This window comes from Anolis carolinensis, chromosome 3, assembly GCF_035594765.1.
Source record: "Anolis carolinensis isolate JA03-04 chromosome 3, rAnoCar3.1.pri, whole genome shotgun sequence".
NCBI classification, from domain to species: domain Eukaryota; kingdom Metazoa; phylum Chordata; class Lepidosauria; order Squamata; family Dactyloidae; genus Anolis; species Anolis carolinensis.
Genome location: NC_085843.1, coordinates 208,288,153 through 208,306,103, shown reverse-complemented (window position 1 = coordinate 208,306,103; position 17,951 = coordinate 208,288,153). Strand labels below are relative to the sequence as shown.

Genomic DNA, 17,951 nt, shown 5'->3' with positions numbered 1-17,951 from the left:
GAAATATCAGGAGAAAATGCTTCTAGAACGCGGCCAAACAGCCCGGAAACCACACAACACCCCAGTGATTCCGGCTGTAAAAGCCTTCGACAATACATTTAATATATAATCTTGTATTTTTATTGATAGATTGATTTTCTAAGTTATTCTCCTAAATTTGTAACTACGTGTGATTTTTATTGTATTTTACGGATACTCTTCAGAGTGAGAAAAAGCAGGATATAAATACAGTAAATAAATAAATACATTCCGAAACTGGATTATATGGCAGTGTAGATGCAGCCCTTGACTTTCTAGAGAGAACATATTAATTCCATGAATAACCAAATCCACAAAAATTCAATCCACAAATGCAGATTTCCTGCCTCCAGCAATGGATCAACTGGCTGCTCTTGCAACCTGGATTCAATCCATTCCAAAAATGAAGTGCCCTGGCAACTGTCAGTATTACAGTCATACAATGTTATCATTTCAAATAATATTTCCACTGAAGTATCCAAATACAGAAGCATCACCACAGAGCATAAAAAGGTCACTTCCTCTCTTTTTCTATAGTGTACTAGCTGTGCCCGGCCACGCGTTGCTGTGGCGAAGTATGGTGGTATGGGAAATAAAGTATTGCGGAATTGGTGGTAGTTAAGGTCAAGGGTAAAGGTTTTCCCCAGACATTAAGCCCAGTCATGTATGATTCTGGGGGTTGGTGCTCATCTCCATTTCTAAGCCAAAGAGCCGACGTTGTCCGTAGACTCCTCCAAGGTCGTGTGGGATGACTACATGGAGCGGCGTTACCTTCCCGCCGGAGCAGTACCTATTGATGCACTCACATTTGCATGTTTTCGAACTTCTGGGTTGGCAGAAGCTGGGGCTAACAGTGGGGGCTCTCTCCGCTCCCCCAATTCAAACCTGTGGTCTTTCGGTCCAGAAGTTCAGCAGCTCAGCGCTTTAACACGCTGCGCCATCAGGGGATATTATTTCCTAAAGGTTGTGAATATACAATATTTCTGATTGGGTTTTTTTGTTTGTTGGAGGCAAGTATGAATGCTGCAATTAGGAAAAATGATTAGGATGTAATGGCCTTGCAGCTTTAAAGCCTGGCTGTTTCCTCCCTGAGTGAATTTTTTGTTGGGAGGTGTTAGCTGGCCCTGATTGTTTCCTGTCTGGAATTCCCTTGTTTTCAGAGTGGTGTTGTTTGCAATATTTTATGTGCTTCTACTGTCTGTGGCCCTGAGAAAACAGGATTTGCCAGACTTTGGGCACCACAGTTGAAGGGAGATGTTGACAAGCTGGAAAGCGTCCAGAGGAGGGCGACTAAAATGATTAAGGGTCTGGAGAACAAGCCCTATGAGGAGCGGCTTAAAGAGCTGGGCATGTTTAGCCTGCAGAAGAGAAGGCTGAGAGGAGACATGATAGCCATGTACAAATACGTGAAGGGAAGTCATAGGGAAGAGGGAGCAAGCTTGTTTTCTGCTGCCCTGCAGACTAGGACACGGAACAATGGCTTCAAACTACAGGAAAGGAGATTCCACCTGAACATCAGGAAGAACTTCCTCACTGTGAGAGCTGTTCGACAGTGGAACTCTCTCCCCGGGGCCGTGGTGGAGGCTCCTTCTTTGGAGGCTTTTAAGCAGAGGCTGGATGGCCATCTGTCGGGGGTGCTTTGAATGCGATTTCCTGCTTCTTAGCAGGGGGTTGGACTAGATGGCCCATGTGGTCTCTTCCAACTCTACTATTCTATGATTCTACTTTGATGATGGGAATACTTTGTTGGGAGGTGTTAGCTGGCCCCGATTGTTTCCTGTGTGGAATTCCCCTGTTTATTTACTGTCCTGGTTTTAGAGATTATATTGTTCTGCATTATTCTATCCCAGTAATTATTTCATATTAAAGAAGAATCTCACTTATCCAACATTCGCTTATACAATGTTCTGGATTATCCAACGCAGTCTGCCTTTTCATAATCAATGTTTTTGTAGTCAGTGTTTTAAATTCATTGTGATATTTTAGTGGTAAATTTGTAAATACAGTACAGTAGAGTCTCACTTATCCAACATAAACGGGCCGGCAGAACGTTGGATAAGCGAATATGTTGGATAATGAGGAATTAAGGATAACCCTATTAAACATCAAATTAGGTTATGATTTTACAAATTAAGCACCAAAACATCATGTTAGACAACAAATTTGTCAGAAAAGTAGTTCAGTACACAGTAATGCTATATAGTAATTACTGTATTTATGAATTTAGCACCAAAATATCACGATACATTGAAAGCATTGACTACAAAAATGCGTTGGATAATCCAGAATGTTGGATAAGCGAGTGTTGGATAAGTGAGACTCCACTGTAAATACTACACAGCATTACTGCGCATGGAACTACTTTTTCTGTCAAATTTGTTGTATAATATGATGTTTTGGTGCTTAATTTGTATAACGATTACCTAATTTGATGTTTAATTGGCTTTTCCTGAATCCCTTCTTATTATCCAACATATTCACTTATCCTGCCGGCCTGTTTACGTTGGATAAGTGAGACTCTACTGTATATTTCTAATCTTATATTATCTGCTCAGAACTGGATTATATGAGGCTCCTTCTTCACAGCTGTATAAAATGCACACTGAAGTGGATTATATGGTAGTGTGGAGTCAAGATAATCCAGTGCAAAGCAGATAATATAAGATTATAAATGGGTTATATAGCTGTGTTGAAGGGCCTTGAGTCTACACTGCCATATAATCCAGTGCAAATTAGATAATCTGTGGAAGAAGCCTAAGTGAGGCCTAAATCTGCCTGTCCCCTAACTGAAACCTGGCTGTCCCTTGGTTGCTAGGCAACCAAGTGGGCAGAGATTAGCCCTCTAAACTGGCAGCAATTGGATAAAAAAAATTATTGCTCTCTCTCTAATTAGGACTTTATTTTTCTTTTCTTTTTGTTGTATCAACCTTGAGGCGTGGATGATGGGTTGTGTTGTCAAATTTTGAGGTTGGGGGGCCTGTACTTTTGTTGTTTTGTGAATTGCCGTGATGCCATCACTCTTTTATATATATAGATTTATATATGCCACATCGAGATATTGTGAAGAATTCAAGCTACATTCATCTTCTCAGCCGGAGAAGAAATGCCAACTCCAAGGCCTTCCAATGCTGTAATGGCCAGGTGTACTGAATAACCATCATATACCTATGCATAATATAAAATATTTTAGACTGAACCAAGCTCTAAGATTTTATAATGACACATTCTAATGATAACATTTGGATTTGCCTAGCTTTAATAACATAATACCTAGTTGTCCATTGGAAACAAATGTAATCTATAAGCCAAGTGCCTTTTCATTACTGCTATCAATAATTCAGTAGAAACTAACACAAAATCTCATTCTGATATATCAGAAATGAGTACATACCCTACCTATTTCAAAACTGCAAGTTAAAATGAAGAGGAAACAGATTATGCACTGACAAAGTTCAGAGGTCAAACAGTAGAAAAATATTTGTTGGAACATAAATAAACTTTTAATAAGTAATCTATATATATTTAAAAATCCTTATATGGGTATGAATTGGATTGACACAAGTAAACATACATACATCAAGGGGATTATTCCAAGCAAACATGCACAAATATGTTTGCTCCTAAGTGCCATACTTTAGGATTTTTTTCTGTAAGGCGTTAATACCCTCTACTGGCGATTGGATTATAAAGGACTGGAACAGGAAGGCAATCTAGTATCCAAAATAGAATTGGAGTGGGGGGAAAGCTAGCAGCTGGCTCAAGTTGTATCAGGATGGTAGACTACAAACTCTAGACTTAAATCTTAAGTGAGATTCTAAGGTATTAAATGTCAAATGTCTATTGATAGAGTAGGCACATCATTTGAATGAATACATATTGAAAAGTGAAGTACTTAAAGGAGAGCAGTAGATAAGCGTCAAAACTCATTGGATTGAATGTGCATAACTAAAACTGGTTCTACACTGCCATATAATGCAGTTTCAGAATATGGACTAACTGCATTGAACTTATTATATGGCACATAGACTCATAAAATCCAATGCAGTTAATCCAGTCTGAAACTGCATTATATGGCAGTGTAGACCCAGCCTTAGTTAAACATAGCCGCCACTGATATCAATGGATTCTAATTTCAACTATCAAGTAGATCCAACCATAAATCTAAATGTTGTATGAACCATGCTTTCTTGTTACCAAAAAACATATCTTTAGTTTTTGCTTACTTCCACTATAAGAAGGAACACAAATTAGTGGGAAACCACAGCCATTTACCCAATTTTATCTGATTAGCTAACACTATGCTGTGAAAGGCATCTGTGAAATCACAGATTTTTACTTAAAATCTAGAACTGGTTTGACGGATAACAGACTATTTCATTGGATGTAGGGAATGTGATCTGAGTAGGCAGTGGATATTTATACATGTACTTGGGTGGGAGTTGAATGCAGGGAACAGAACTGAAACAGGCACAAAGCTGATTATTATCTCATCAGTGGTCATTTAACAAAAAATAATTGGAAGGTGACAAAGACATCCAAACATAGATCAACAGATTGGCATACACTCGGTGAAGATTCTTTGTCAATCCAACTATAAGAGACAAGGGCTAGCACCCTGTTAGGTAATGACACCATCACAAACTGAAACATTGTGCAATACTGTACTTGTATTCGGGGGGGGGGGGGGGGGTAAGGAAGATGGGCTATATTCAAACAGCAGAATTATAGAATCATAGAGTTGGAAGAGACCTCACAGGCCAGCCAGCCCAACCCCCTGCCAAGAAGCAGTTCAATACTATATTAACTGCATGTCTCAGTGCTATGGAAATCTGGGATTTATAAAGCTACCTTTCTTTATCACAGAGCTCTGGTGTCACAATAAACTACAAATTTCAGGATTCCACAGTATAGAGCTGTGGCATTCAACGTGGTGACAAACTGCTATAATTATGAAGTGTGGATGGTCTCATAGCTACATTTCTGTGATCACTGTAAAAAAAAGCCTACAGTATGGGGACTGTACCATGGGTGCAATTGTGCAATGGGCATCAGTATGTTACGATGCAGTGCCTTTCCACATAGCTGAATAAAATCCCACATTATCTGCTTTGAACTGGAATATATGGCAGTGTAGAGTCTGATTACCCAGTTCAAAGCAGATATTGTGGGATTTTCTGCCTTGATATTCTGGGTTATATGGTGTGGAAGGGCCCTAAGAAGCCTGCTACTTCCTCCCCATTATTTAGGTCAATACTATGGGCTAAGATCAGATATTAAATAACTGGCCCCCGTTTTCCTCTTGCAACTTCTGGACAGTGAAATGGTCTGCAAGACAAGTGAGGACCTGATATTCTTGGCAGTGTTTGATTTCCAACAAATATGAGATATCTCCCATGACTACTACATCTCTCCTTTCTTAATATGTGGGCATCTATTCCAGGAAGGCATCATCCAAGTTCTCAGTTTGGATCTACACTGCCATATAACCCAGGGCCTTTCCACACAGCCATATAACCCAGAATATCAAGGCAGATAATCCACAATATCTGCTTGAACTGGGTTATGCGAGTCCCCACTGCCATAAAATCCACATGATCTGCTTTGAACTGGATTAAGTCTACATTGCCATATATTCCAGTATAAAGCAGATAATCTAAATTTTATATGTTAGTGTAGTGTTTCTGGGTCAGTTATTTTTTTTCCTTTTCAGTATTAACCTAGGAAACTTCCAGACAGGCCCTATATCCCAGGATCTGATCCCAGGTTTTCTGCTTTAAACTGGATTATACTGTATGAGTCTGCACTGCCAGATTATTTGGGATAAACAGAAAACATGTGATCTGATTCTAGGTTCTAGGGGCTGTCTGGAAGGGCCCTTAGATGCTTTAAACCTGGCTTCCTGAACTGCAGTCATGATTATTTTCATAGGTGTAAACATCCTTGACATATAATGCTACTTCTCCTAATGATACCAGGCTCAGAATATCAATATTGGCAAATTCAGGGACCACAAAATATAAATAATCAAGGGTGGAGAAAGTGCTTAACAGCTCTTCATAAATCATAAAATATTTGAAGAAGAAAATTGAAACAGCAGAACCACAAACCAACCACTCAAGGCAATAACACAGTATCAGCTTCACAAACCATCTGCCTGACTTGGTCAACATTACTAATGGCCCTTCCACACAGCCATATAATCTAGAATATGAAGGTGGATAATCCACAACATCTGCTTTGAAGTGGATTATCTGAAACAATGCTGCCATACAATTCAGTTCAATGTTGATTTTATACAGCTGTGTGGAAGGGGCCTCAGTTATACCTTTCTGCCAGGTTTGGCATGATGTTTAACAAAATTAGTGTGATAATCTAAAGTGAAATGAATCATGAACGAAATGTGACAGCACTTTTGTCCATTTTCATTACCTAATTGAGTGATGCTGGATTCACAGATTAGTAATAATGCCTGGCAATCACAAATAATGATGATGAACCTCTCTATTGGCTTCATCCCACTTTCCTTGAATAACAAATCCACTACAAGTTACTGCTATTTATAAATTGAACAAAATGACCATTCTGTGATGTTCTGTAGACAGGTCTTTGAGAGCTGACTACTCAGAGGGGAATTGCCTTTTGTGTGATGTTATTTTTATATATTGTTTCCTTTAAAAGTTTGTTTTAAATGTTTTAAGCATTATTGATAGTTTAAATTTATTCTTTGTTTATGCACAGTACAAAACCTTTTTTGCTGTATATGTTTTAATTCTGGTAAGCCACCTTGAGTCCCACACTGGGAAAATAAAGGAATTTTTGCCAGGATCCAGCCATGGATTTCTATTGTTGAAATGACAGAATTCAGTGGAACAAGATATATCACCACTTTGGATTTTTGCATAACAAAGGGTAGCTTAGGAGGGCTGGAAACCTTCCCTCCTGTCATGTTAATTTTCAGTCAGCACATCAATCAGACAGAGTTGGGGGAGAATACCATTGCAAATGCCAAACTTACAAAGTAAGCTACTGGAAGTTATTGGATTTACCTTACTCACTTTATCCTTCTCTCTCATGAACATTTATTCTGTAACATCACATTTACAGTACTTTATTATCATATCCACAAAGCATAATTTTTTTGCTATTCCTTACTGAGGAAAGAATGTCAAAGACCCTCATACCTTTCTGCATGACTGATTTTATAAAATTGCTCTGGCATAAAGGGTTTTTTTTTTAAATCCTCTATTCCTTGGCAAGTAGTTATGTACTGCAACAAAAGCAATCAGTCACATAGTACATTAGTTAAAAGATACTAGATTTTTGGGTCTTACATGTAAGGAAAATTTAAATGCCTCTAATATGGTGAAGACTTGATGACTTTTTCAAATGCTGTAGCATTAGTGGTAACCCTGTTTAGAATTCCACATACAATATTTTGTCAGCAAACAAGAACTTTACTTACTTTGCTTTGCTAGCTACATCAATCTCGGGGGAAAAAAGTCCACCCCAATATCTGACTCATTCAGACTGTGAAATCATTTGAGAGATCTATTACATAAACCAAGAAACCACTTGAGTAAAACTGAAAAGGAAGCACTTAAATCTTTTGGCATAGCGTTCATGAAAGGTTTGCTGAAATGAGTACTGCCAATAGAGAATGGTTTGCTGTTCGGAGAATCGGAGAATACTCTGCCATGGAATAAGAAATCAGATTCAAACTAATTTCTTTTTTCTGTTATGCCACATAAGTCTACCACAGATATGTGAAGCATGTTACATTTTTTGCATTTTGTTTTCAAGACTGCTTTAACTGGAAACATGGTCTTAGAATGTGTTTTGTTTAACTTTTTAAATCAACAATTCATAATGCTCTGTCCATACATGTTTAAGTGACAGAATTTTCTTTTTCCAAGATTCTGCATAAAACCCACCTATGAATTCAGTCTTGAACATTTTATTTTCCTGTCTATGTATTCCATAGGATTTCTGCTTCATCCATTGAGAACAAATCTTAATGATAGTATATCACATCTATTTGATTTCTGACAGCATTCTAAAGTGGGATTCTCATGAAAAATGTCCTTTGTTATGTGTTGCAAAACTTTTAGTGTTTCTTCTCCACATAGCTCTCAATTACTATCTGTTGGAAATAGCAACCTTTTCAAGCCTGCACTTGTTATTTGTTATGTATGTAATTGCTTACAGTATTGTATATGCATATATTGGTTTGCAGTTTTCTTTAACTCCATGCTGTGGAAGGGTTTGCAGACCACATGATCTGATCTGGGATTGTTCAGGACTCAGACTCCATTCTAGAAACAGTGCAATTTGGGAGACTGTAGAAGATGTATGTTTAGAGACTTCAGTATAAACAGCAGAGTTTAGAAGTTAGTTGAAACAGACTATAGATGCTTTGGACTATTAATTCTAAGAAAGATTCCGTTTTACCTACACAGAGAAACTACTTCAAATCCTATTTTTAACTGGAATGATAAGCAAAGTACCTGTATGCTGACTACATGAAGTCTGTGAGTAAACCAACTATGTTACTTTAAAGAAGAAGTCTGCTTATTTTTGTCTCTTGAGAGAATGATTTAAAGGCAAATTTTAAGGGAGAGTAGATGTTTTTGGGTAACTAAAATAATACTTATGAAACTCGGCTATACATGTGTGTGTTTTGTGAATTGGCATATCTTTGTCCCTAATAGTTCAAAAAATAACTTGGTAAATCAGTCTAACAGCTGAGAAATCTGATTGCTTTGCATGAATGCCATTTTCCCAAAAGGTTATGACTCTAACAGGTCATGCTTTTACAATGAGGTTATGGCATCTGTTTTTCAAAAGGTTATGACTTCTAACAAAGTCATGCCTTTCCAAAGATAATAAAATCTCCAAAAGGTATGGAGATTTCCACTTTCCAAAACTATCCCTTACATTTGCATCAACATATACATCTTCAGCAAATTTAAAACCCCTTTAATATCCAGTGAATATGATTTGTAACAGAGCACTAGCTGTTGTTCTGCCTCATCCTAAGCCAGATGTTCCAGACATAGCACAGTTCCAAGACTTGCTAACATTCAAATAAATATGTATCTTTATGTGTCTTCAATTTCTACAATGCAGAATTAAAGCAGTTTGATATCACTTTTGCGGCCTACTTCAATAAGTAGGTTTTACTCCCAAGAAAGTATAATCAGATATATTTGATTTTAAACAAATTCCCTGAAAAATAAATCAATCTATACGATTTTAAATTTTCTGGAATCATCCTTTTAAAAATAGGCACATTATATCTGTACAAACTTTAGAGAATCCATCAATAAAAAATAACATTATGTACTGTTTCATTCCATGGAGTGCCCATGCAAACCTATAAGGATCACTGAGTTTGTAGGAGGAAGAATGGGCAGCTATGGCAGGTCCAAAGGTCAGTTTTCAGGCACTAAGGGTTATACGCACTGCCATTAAGCAATAACAACAACAAAAAATACTACCAGGAGCCTTTGCAATCAGTTTAAAAAGGTGTATTATCTCTCTTGAAGGCTTTTAGAAAAAGCAATTTGCTCCCAGGAGGTCTGAAGAAATTGTGAGCCACAAAAACAATCCTGGGACTATTTGTGGCTCCAGGACAACATTTTACTTAACCCTGTTCCAGAATATTTATCTTACAGGTCTTTCTTTTTTCATTTCTAAATATTCTAGTTCTGCAGTTTCTTCTTTTCTTTGATACAAAACTTATATACTGAACTCACTGAAAAATACTCCAATACAAACATTTAAAAAAGAAAATGATTTAGATCATTCATGAAGACAAACTGAATAAATTGAATAAAGTTCATTAATCAATCCCTAGGCTTATTTAATGTTAGATCCAATCCCACATTTCAATGTATTTTTCTACAATCTCAGCATTCCACAAGTAGGGCAGAACAACTCACCAAAGGAAAAATAGGTTATTACTCATATTTGATGGAATGTTTTTCTTTACCAGAATCCAGGAAAGACTCCAGGTAGAAGTACATGTGGGAAACAGGAGCATCAGAAACAAAACACTCCCAACAAATCTAGGTAAAACGTTTACAACAGGAATGTCTTTTATGAATTACCACACTTCACAGAGACTTTGGACTTGCAAACAAAATAGTGTAGATTTTATTCCATTAAACTGCATGTGTACATCTATTGTCAAGTCTATATTTTTTATCCCACAATGTCGAGCTCGACAGATGTTTCCTCATTTAATCTTAATGATTGCAATAAGAATGAAAAAAGTCAATATGGGAAAGTTCATAATATAATAAGCGAGCATGCGGTTGACATGAAAACAGTTTCAGGTGTTCTGAATGATTCTGAAACCCTAGAGAACCATTACTAGACAGCACTAGTTTGACCACAATGCTAGTTAATGTCTCACATTCCTAATGTACTGAACTTTGAAGAAAACTAAAACTCTGACTTAAATATTGCATCCTTTCAGTAAAGATTCTGCAAACTACAATCCTATAATACTTTCCTGGCATTAAGGTCCATCGGCTTTTATATCTGGGTAGCCATGGGTCTGCATCTACATCTGCAATGGTGCAGTGGGTTAAACCACTAGCTGCAGGAAATCTGCCGATTAGAGGGTTGGCAGTTCGAAGCCATGAGTCAGGGTGAGTGCCTGCTGTAAGCCCTAGCTTCTGCCAAGCATGCAATACGAGTAGATCAGTAGGTACCGCCTCAGTGGGAAGGTAAAAGGGCGCCCCATGCAGATATGCAGACAAGCAGGCAACACGATCAGAGAGGTCTATGGACAAACAGCATGGAAAAATGGAACAAGAGCACCTCCCCATGGCCAGAGTTGAGCATTCTCTCCAAACACTGGAGATGAAAAGGGGGAAAGCCTTCAACTTTTTGTGTTGTATGCCGTTGTTCACTGTGTAAAAGGGTTTGAATGTGTGCCTTATATGTGTATACTGTAATCCGCTCTGAGTTCCTCCAGGGAGATAAAACAGAATACAAATAAAGTGTATTATTATTATTAAAATTAATGGAGTGTGACACCACTTTATCGGCTATGGCTCAATACTATGGGATCATAGAATTTATTGTCTGTGAGGCACCATCATTCTTTGGCAAAGTAGGCTAAAGACCTTGTAAAACTATAACTCCCATGATTCCATAGCATTCAGCCTTGATAGTTAAAGTAGTGTCCAACTGCCTTAATTCTACAGTGTAAATACATCCACAGTCTACTGTTAAAGTTACTTCTATAAGATAAAAAATGCATTCAAGATTTATATTCATTTAAAAGTGTTTTTAAATCATGCCTTATCTAAGGTCACATGGGGTCAGTAGAAGTCTCCTGCTTTAGACAAAGCTTATTAAGCTGAGTCACAATCATTTAGGTAATGCAATAATCCACTATTTCTAACACAATCAACATGTTTTGTTTCCTGGAAGTGTTCAAAGTTAAAAAAAAAAGCCTCTATCTACAGGTATGTTGCATTCAATGAAAATGTAGTCATACACAGAGGGTGTTATCAATGTTTCAGCAAGAATTATCCAAGGGAACACTGCAGCCCATAACATATTACAATAGTGGGTAGCCTATACATGAATGACATATATAAAGATCAGGTAAATGGTAGCCAGTGAATCTCTTACCACTGTCTTTCTAATCTGAAGTTAGAGAGCTGCAAAAAGTCATTTTTAGAAGCAAGGTATACGGGCGGTCACACTTTAAAGTGATGATACATTTTAACATTTCAACACACTGAAACAAGCAAATGTGCCATAAAACTGCAGTGAAGGTAGGGCAAAAAGTTCTTAAGAATGGACCAAAGGGTGCTGCATTATGTTTGAATTGCTTTGAATGGTTATTTGTTTCTATGTGATTTTAACGGAATTACTTTAATAATGGTCACATTTAATTCTGTTTCAATATTTTGTAAGTTTTAAAATTGTATGGTTTCTTTTAAGTTGTGAGCCGCTTTGGGTCTTGGATTCTGAGAGAAAAGTGTGGAATAAAAAATTAACTATAAATAATGATACAAATTACAACTTTCTTCAAGCCTCTTCTGTAATTTGTTAATTTATGATTATGTTTACTTACTGTTTTGTATGTATTCTCTGGTATGCAACTTCTTTTTGAGACTATGTTTCCTGAGAGCTTGTGGGAGGGGCTGCAGATCACATGATCTGATCTGAGACTGCTCAGACCTCAGATTCCATTTTAGATTTCTTTTTAGTCTTTGGACTGCAAAGAGCAAACACTTGCTGTTGATTGGAAGAAAGATACCTTGTGCCATCTGCACAGAGAAACTATCTCAAACTTACCTGAAATTGGACTGATAAGCTATGTACCTGTGTTATGTTGAACACACTGAAGATTGTTGAGTAAACCAAATATGTTATTTTACCAAAGCTTACTTCATTTTTGTCTCTTGAGTGCATGATATAAAGCTAGTTGTTTTATGGGAGAGTAGATATATTTTGGGGCACCTGAAAAACACTTCCAAAGCACTGCTATTTTATGCACTGGCATAGTCTCTGTTTTCCTAACAGATCAGAGACAATAGGTTCAGTCTAACAACTGAAGACGTTGTCTTGCATGTTACATTTGGTTGTACACCATATAAGAAGATTCTACTCAAACGGGTTTTTGGCTCTTTGAAAGATCAAACTTTTCCAAAAGGTTATGATCTCCAAAGGGTTTTGAATGCTATTTTCCAAAACTTTCACTCTTGAAATTTAATTACTAAAAATTAACACTCATGGTTTGAGAATCCATTACCTTTAATGTTTTTCCAGGGGTTTTTAAGGGTTTGTGGAACAATTAAACCTAATTAAAGAGCAGCTTTTTTCCTTACATCATTATAGATTTTTCGTTCCAGTTTAATAACGAATATGAACAAAGAATAAGAACACACAAATTCAGCTACCATATGACAGTTGCTACTCCATAAAAGTTTAAAGCTGGGCATACATAAGTAGCATTCTGCCCTACATAACATGATTCCCTATGCTGTAAGATGATACCAAGCAGAGAGTGACTTAAATGCCATCTGTTTAATCCATGTCCTGGTATGAAGTATAAGTCAACTAAGCCATTGAAATGTTTTTATTTTATTTTTTTGCAGGGAAACCCTAAAGAGCACTGTAATTCACTTCAGTTTTTTTTTTTTTTGGGGGGGGGGGGGGGTTTGCTATCCACACTGCATAGATGAAAGCAAACACCGGGAGAGGAAATATCCAACATCAGAGCAGAGAGTATTGCTGCTGTTTGGAGGGAAACACAAACAGCAAAGTCCTACACAGCATTACGGAAGGTCACATGCAACTGGAGGATCATCTGTTTGAAAAAACCATGCTATTATTAGATGTAAGATATGCAGCACTTGTGCATTCTGGAGGAATTAAAACATCCTTCCAAAAGAAATAATTTAAATACTCTTTGCATATACTACCATGTCAATACAGGAATAGTAAACATTTTAGTATCAAAATAAATGCTAGAATATCAGCAGAATCCATGTACTTGATCAATAAAATAATTAAACTAGAACATATCTAGAACAAGTTTATATCCTCAGATGCTGAATTGCAGAAATCAAAAATTTAATTTCTCAACCTCCCCTCCCCTCCAAAATTATCTCCTACATATGTCTAACCCTCCAAAAAAAGACATTTGGGAAGTGCAAGTAGTTTCAAGGAAATAAGCATTTTCACTGATTTTATGAAAGTGATTTATCTTCACACAAGGCATAATTTTCCACTGGTTCAATACTGAGAAAATCACTAAGATGTGTATTGACACATGAAGATACTTTAAAATTGGGAAAGATTTATTCGTTCAACATAGGCATTATTATTGGTATCAGGATCCAACCGTCCCAAAAGTTTTGGAAGACTGCCTAGCCTTCCATTCCCCAGTCCCATACATCCCAATATAATCTTAGAATGCTCCGGACGGGCAACAACATCTTGGGGTGTGGGGGCACTGACTAGCTATATTTCAAACAAACATAGGGCAGCAAGCAACAGATCGTTTTTCTAAAGCAGAAGTAACTTCATGGTCACCCCATCATGATACTCCTGAAATGAAAATAATTGCTATTTGTATGGAACCGCTTGGAGCTCTATCCAGGGCTGGTGCGCAGAATAATTTATTGAGATCAAAATTATTTAATTACATTCATTTCACATTATAATTTCATTCACCTAGGCTGTTATGAGATAGGAAAGATATCTGCACAACACTGCAACAATATATGTAGTCAGTGTCGTACCAAGGGAAACGGGAGCAGGTCATTGCAACCCACCACAATGCAACCTTGCATACAGGCAATAGGGACCTAGGGCAGCCTGTCTGGAGCCAGAGGTTTAGAGACACGAAGAAGAGCAGAAGGGGTAGCAATACAGGCCACTGCTAACTGGGAGACTCAAGTCTGTATCTTGTCACTGCCGTCAACAGATGCACCAACACCATTAGCCCCTGCTATTTCTGCCAGTATCCCCATAGAACATTGAGGTAAGCTGTGATTTAAGCAGCAACAGTGTGATGGAGTTAGATGAGGTCTCTCTTCCATATGCTGGTGAGGTCTCTCTTCCACAGTGCTATCCAACTGGCAGGCACATATCAGCAAGCCCAATGTCTTCTCTGGCAGCAGTGGCACCCACTGGTTGGGGGCTACGAGGGGAAGATGAAGCTACAAAAAAGAAATATGCTATTGGGGAGAAGCACTTCAGACTAGATCTGAAGTCCCTCTCCCCAATAGTACTGCACCTGCCTTAGCTCTTCTAGTATGACATGGCCAAATGGTGGACCCCAAGTACATCTCAGGCAACCTGGAGATGACTTGCCTGGAATGCTGATCTCTTTACCTCTCAAGAAAGTGTTGAAAATGATCTGTGCTGGATAATAAATATGTTAGGTACACTACTGCATGTGAATAGTCCATGGCATTTGCCACTGAGCAGTGATGCATGGATGGGAACCTTACATATTTGCAACATCAGCACTACATGGACACATAGCTATTGATTAGAAAGCACGAGTTTGATGACATGAAGTCAGAAGTCTACACTAAACACTGCACAACATTCAGCTGGTATGCATCCCCATCGTACTGGAGTACTAACCTTCATATCTCTGCAACATCCTCTAATTAAAGTGACTGCCCTCCATCTATGGAATAATGTTCAGAATCATAAATCAACAAATGGCAATACAGGATGCTACTGCTAATCAAACCCTTACATTAATGTAGACCCTTAAAAACCTACAGACAAATATTGGTAATGCTAGTACCTTATTATCAAAACTTGATCCACGATTGTATCAGAATAAAAAAAGAAAATGGCTGTATACATTTCAGATTGCAAATGGATATGGCACCTTTAGAATACTGTCTCACTGAGAGAAAAGGTTCCCTGTATAGCTGGGTGAAAGGTTCTAAGTGCATGTTTAACACTGTAAATACTTAAATTATGATTTCTCACTGCAATCAGAAGTGATAAAATCCACTCTACCATTGGTTATGCAATGGTAAACAAAGATTCTCTTCAGAAAAGAACATTAGGACAAGATTTGGTAAATTAGGGTCATGAATGTCCTACTTTAGAAAGATTTGTACAGGCTTATCACAAAAAAGCACTGTGCTGTACTAATCTCAATGCCTTGTCATAATGAGGACTCAGTCAGTTACACCCTGCGTGTACATATGTGCAACAATAGAAGTTAATTAATCTGCTGCCAAAGTGGTTTTTTTCTGCATCAGTAAAACTGCTTCATATGTAAAACATCACCAACAAAAAGTCGAATCTCACACAATCAAATAAACTATACTTCGTATTTTAAGTGTAATATTAGCCTGATCTTGTCTGATTTCCAAAGTTATGCAGAGGGCAGCCTGGTAGGACTAGGTAGGAGCTAATTCTTCCTAAAACTCTAGAACAACTGCCAGAGGTGATAGTACTAGGAGAGAAAGACCACTAGCATAACTCAGTATGAAATGTCCTTCCTGTATTCCTCAGTTATACAACATTTGTCAACAGCTGTTGAAATCATACAATGTTATTGTCGTGTGCCTCTTAAGTCATTTCAGACTTACGGCGACCTTAAGGTGAACTTATCATGGGGTTTTCTTGGCAAAATTTGTTCTGAGGGGACTTGCCAACCAGCACTTTAAGCTAGGCACAGATACAAACTTGTAGTCAATATAAAACAGATGTTATATCCTTTAATTGCTTAGCTCCCATAAGCATTTGAATCACTGTATTGTACACCATTTGAAGCTTCCAGCTATCTGTAAGCAGCTTCGTACAAAGTGCATTAAAGGACTCTGTTCTGGATAGAACAACTGTGACAAAGTCTGCTTCCTCCAAATGAGATTACAGCTGTTAAATCCATCTAAACTGAAAAAAGGAACTCACTGCCACTAATGCCACCTGAGCTTCCACTGCTAGTGTAGAGTTCAGGAGTTGTAATCTTTATCTTTCAGGAAGTGTTCAACCACATCCCAAACTAGTTGCACATCTCTTTTGAGATAAGTAGAATCACATCCATATAACCTGACTTATTGGAACTACATTTCAACTTGTTTACTTCCATCTAACCCAGTGGTTTTCAACCTGTGGGTCCATGTTTTGGGCTACAACTTCCAGAAATCCCAGCCAGTTTACCAGCTGTTAGGATTTCTGGGAATTGAAGGCCAAAACATCTGGAGACTCACAGGTTGAAAACCACTGATCTAACCTAAAATTACCTATAAACACCTGCTCAGGATTTCTACAGCCTTCCTGCAGCAATATGGTCAAAAACTCTGGATGACTTCTTCAACCAGTTTCATGCAGCAATTGAACAACACGGAACATTTAGGCATATCTCCCATGCAAACAACCATAGGTCTACCAATACCACTTAATAAATTCATATCTCCAGAAAGAACTGCAGTTCTTTTTACCCCATTACCATCAATCCTAATCAAACAAGACATCCCAGAAGGATGCCAGAATCCTGAAGAACCAGCAGTCATACTGCTACTGGAATGACCAAAGCAATCTTTAGTATCAGAAACAAGTCATCATGTTTTCTGGCCACAAACTGCATATCGCAGTGGGTTTATCCATTGAATATATGAAGTACTTTATGTATTCTGAACCTTCCAACATTCAGTATCATGAGACATCCATAAATTCTGGTTTAAGTAATGAATTCCCAATACTATACATTAGAAGCCACTTTTCACTGCCTGTTCTCTTTTATAAAAGATTTCAGTCTCTGAGAACCTGTTCCTTTTGAAAACAGTACATTACTAAGTCATTGAAGAAACAAGAATAATCATTCATAGAACATCATCAATGGGATTATTTATTAAATTATTTACCCATATTTACACCCCACCCTTCTCACCCCAAAGGGACTCAGAGCGGCTTACAGAACACACATACGGCAAGCATTCAATGCTGTTATACACTTAACAAGGACAGACTACACAAACATATATTATGACATACTATCTCTGAACAACAGCCAAAACAAAAGTAGAATATATTTGACAGAATGACTAGAAGCTTTTGAGCAAAATATGGTGGTTGTTGATGACTTCCAAGTTTGTCTCCAAAAGATAGCTCTTTGAAGGTTTAGGGCTAAAAACCTGTAGCAGATTCACTGCCCTACTGACATGGAAGTTATCTACTACCACTGGCTGTATGTATGTGTGTGTGTTTAAATTATTTTAAAAACCAGGTTTATACTAGCATTCAGGACCCTTATTAAGCTTTTTCAGACATTTACAAAGTACTAAATCAGTAACTTTCCGATAGCAACCAGTTTGTGTGATAAGGTTGTTCTGGAAGATGTCCGGAGGAGGACAACTAAAATGATCAAAGATCTGGAGGAGTGTCTTAAAGAGCTGGGTATGTTTAGCCTGCAGAAGAGAAGGCTG

The 17,951-nt window shown here is 37.7% G+C and overlaps 1 protein-coding gene across 5 annotated transcripts in view; it reads right to left on the bottom strand.

Annotated features, from left to right (window-relative positions):
* The window catches only part of plce1 (phospholipase C epsilon 1), a 245,765-nt gene that overhangs the window by 194,098 nt on the left and 33,716 nt on the right, over nt 1–17,951 (bottom strand). The window lies entirely within an intron of this gene.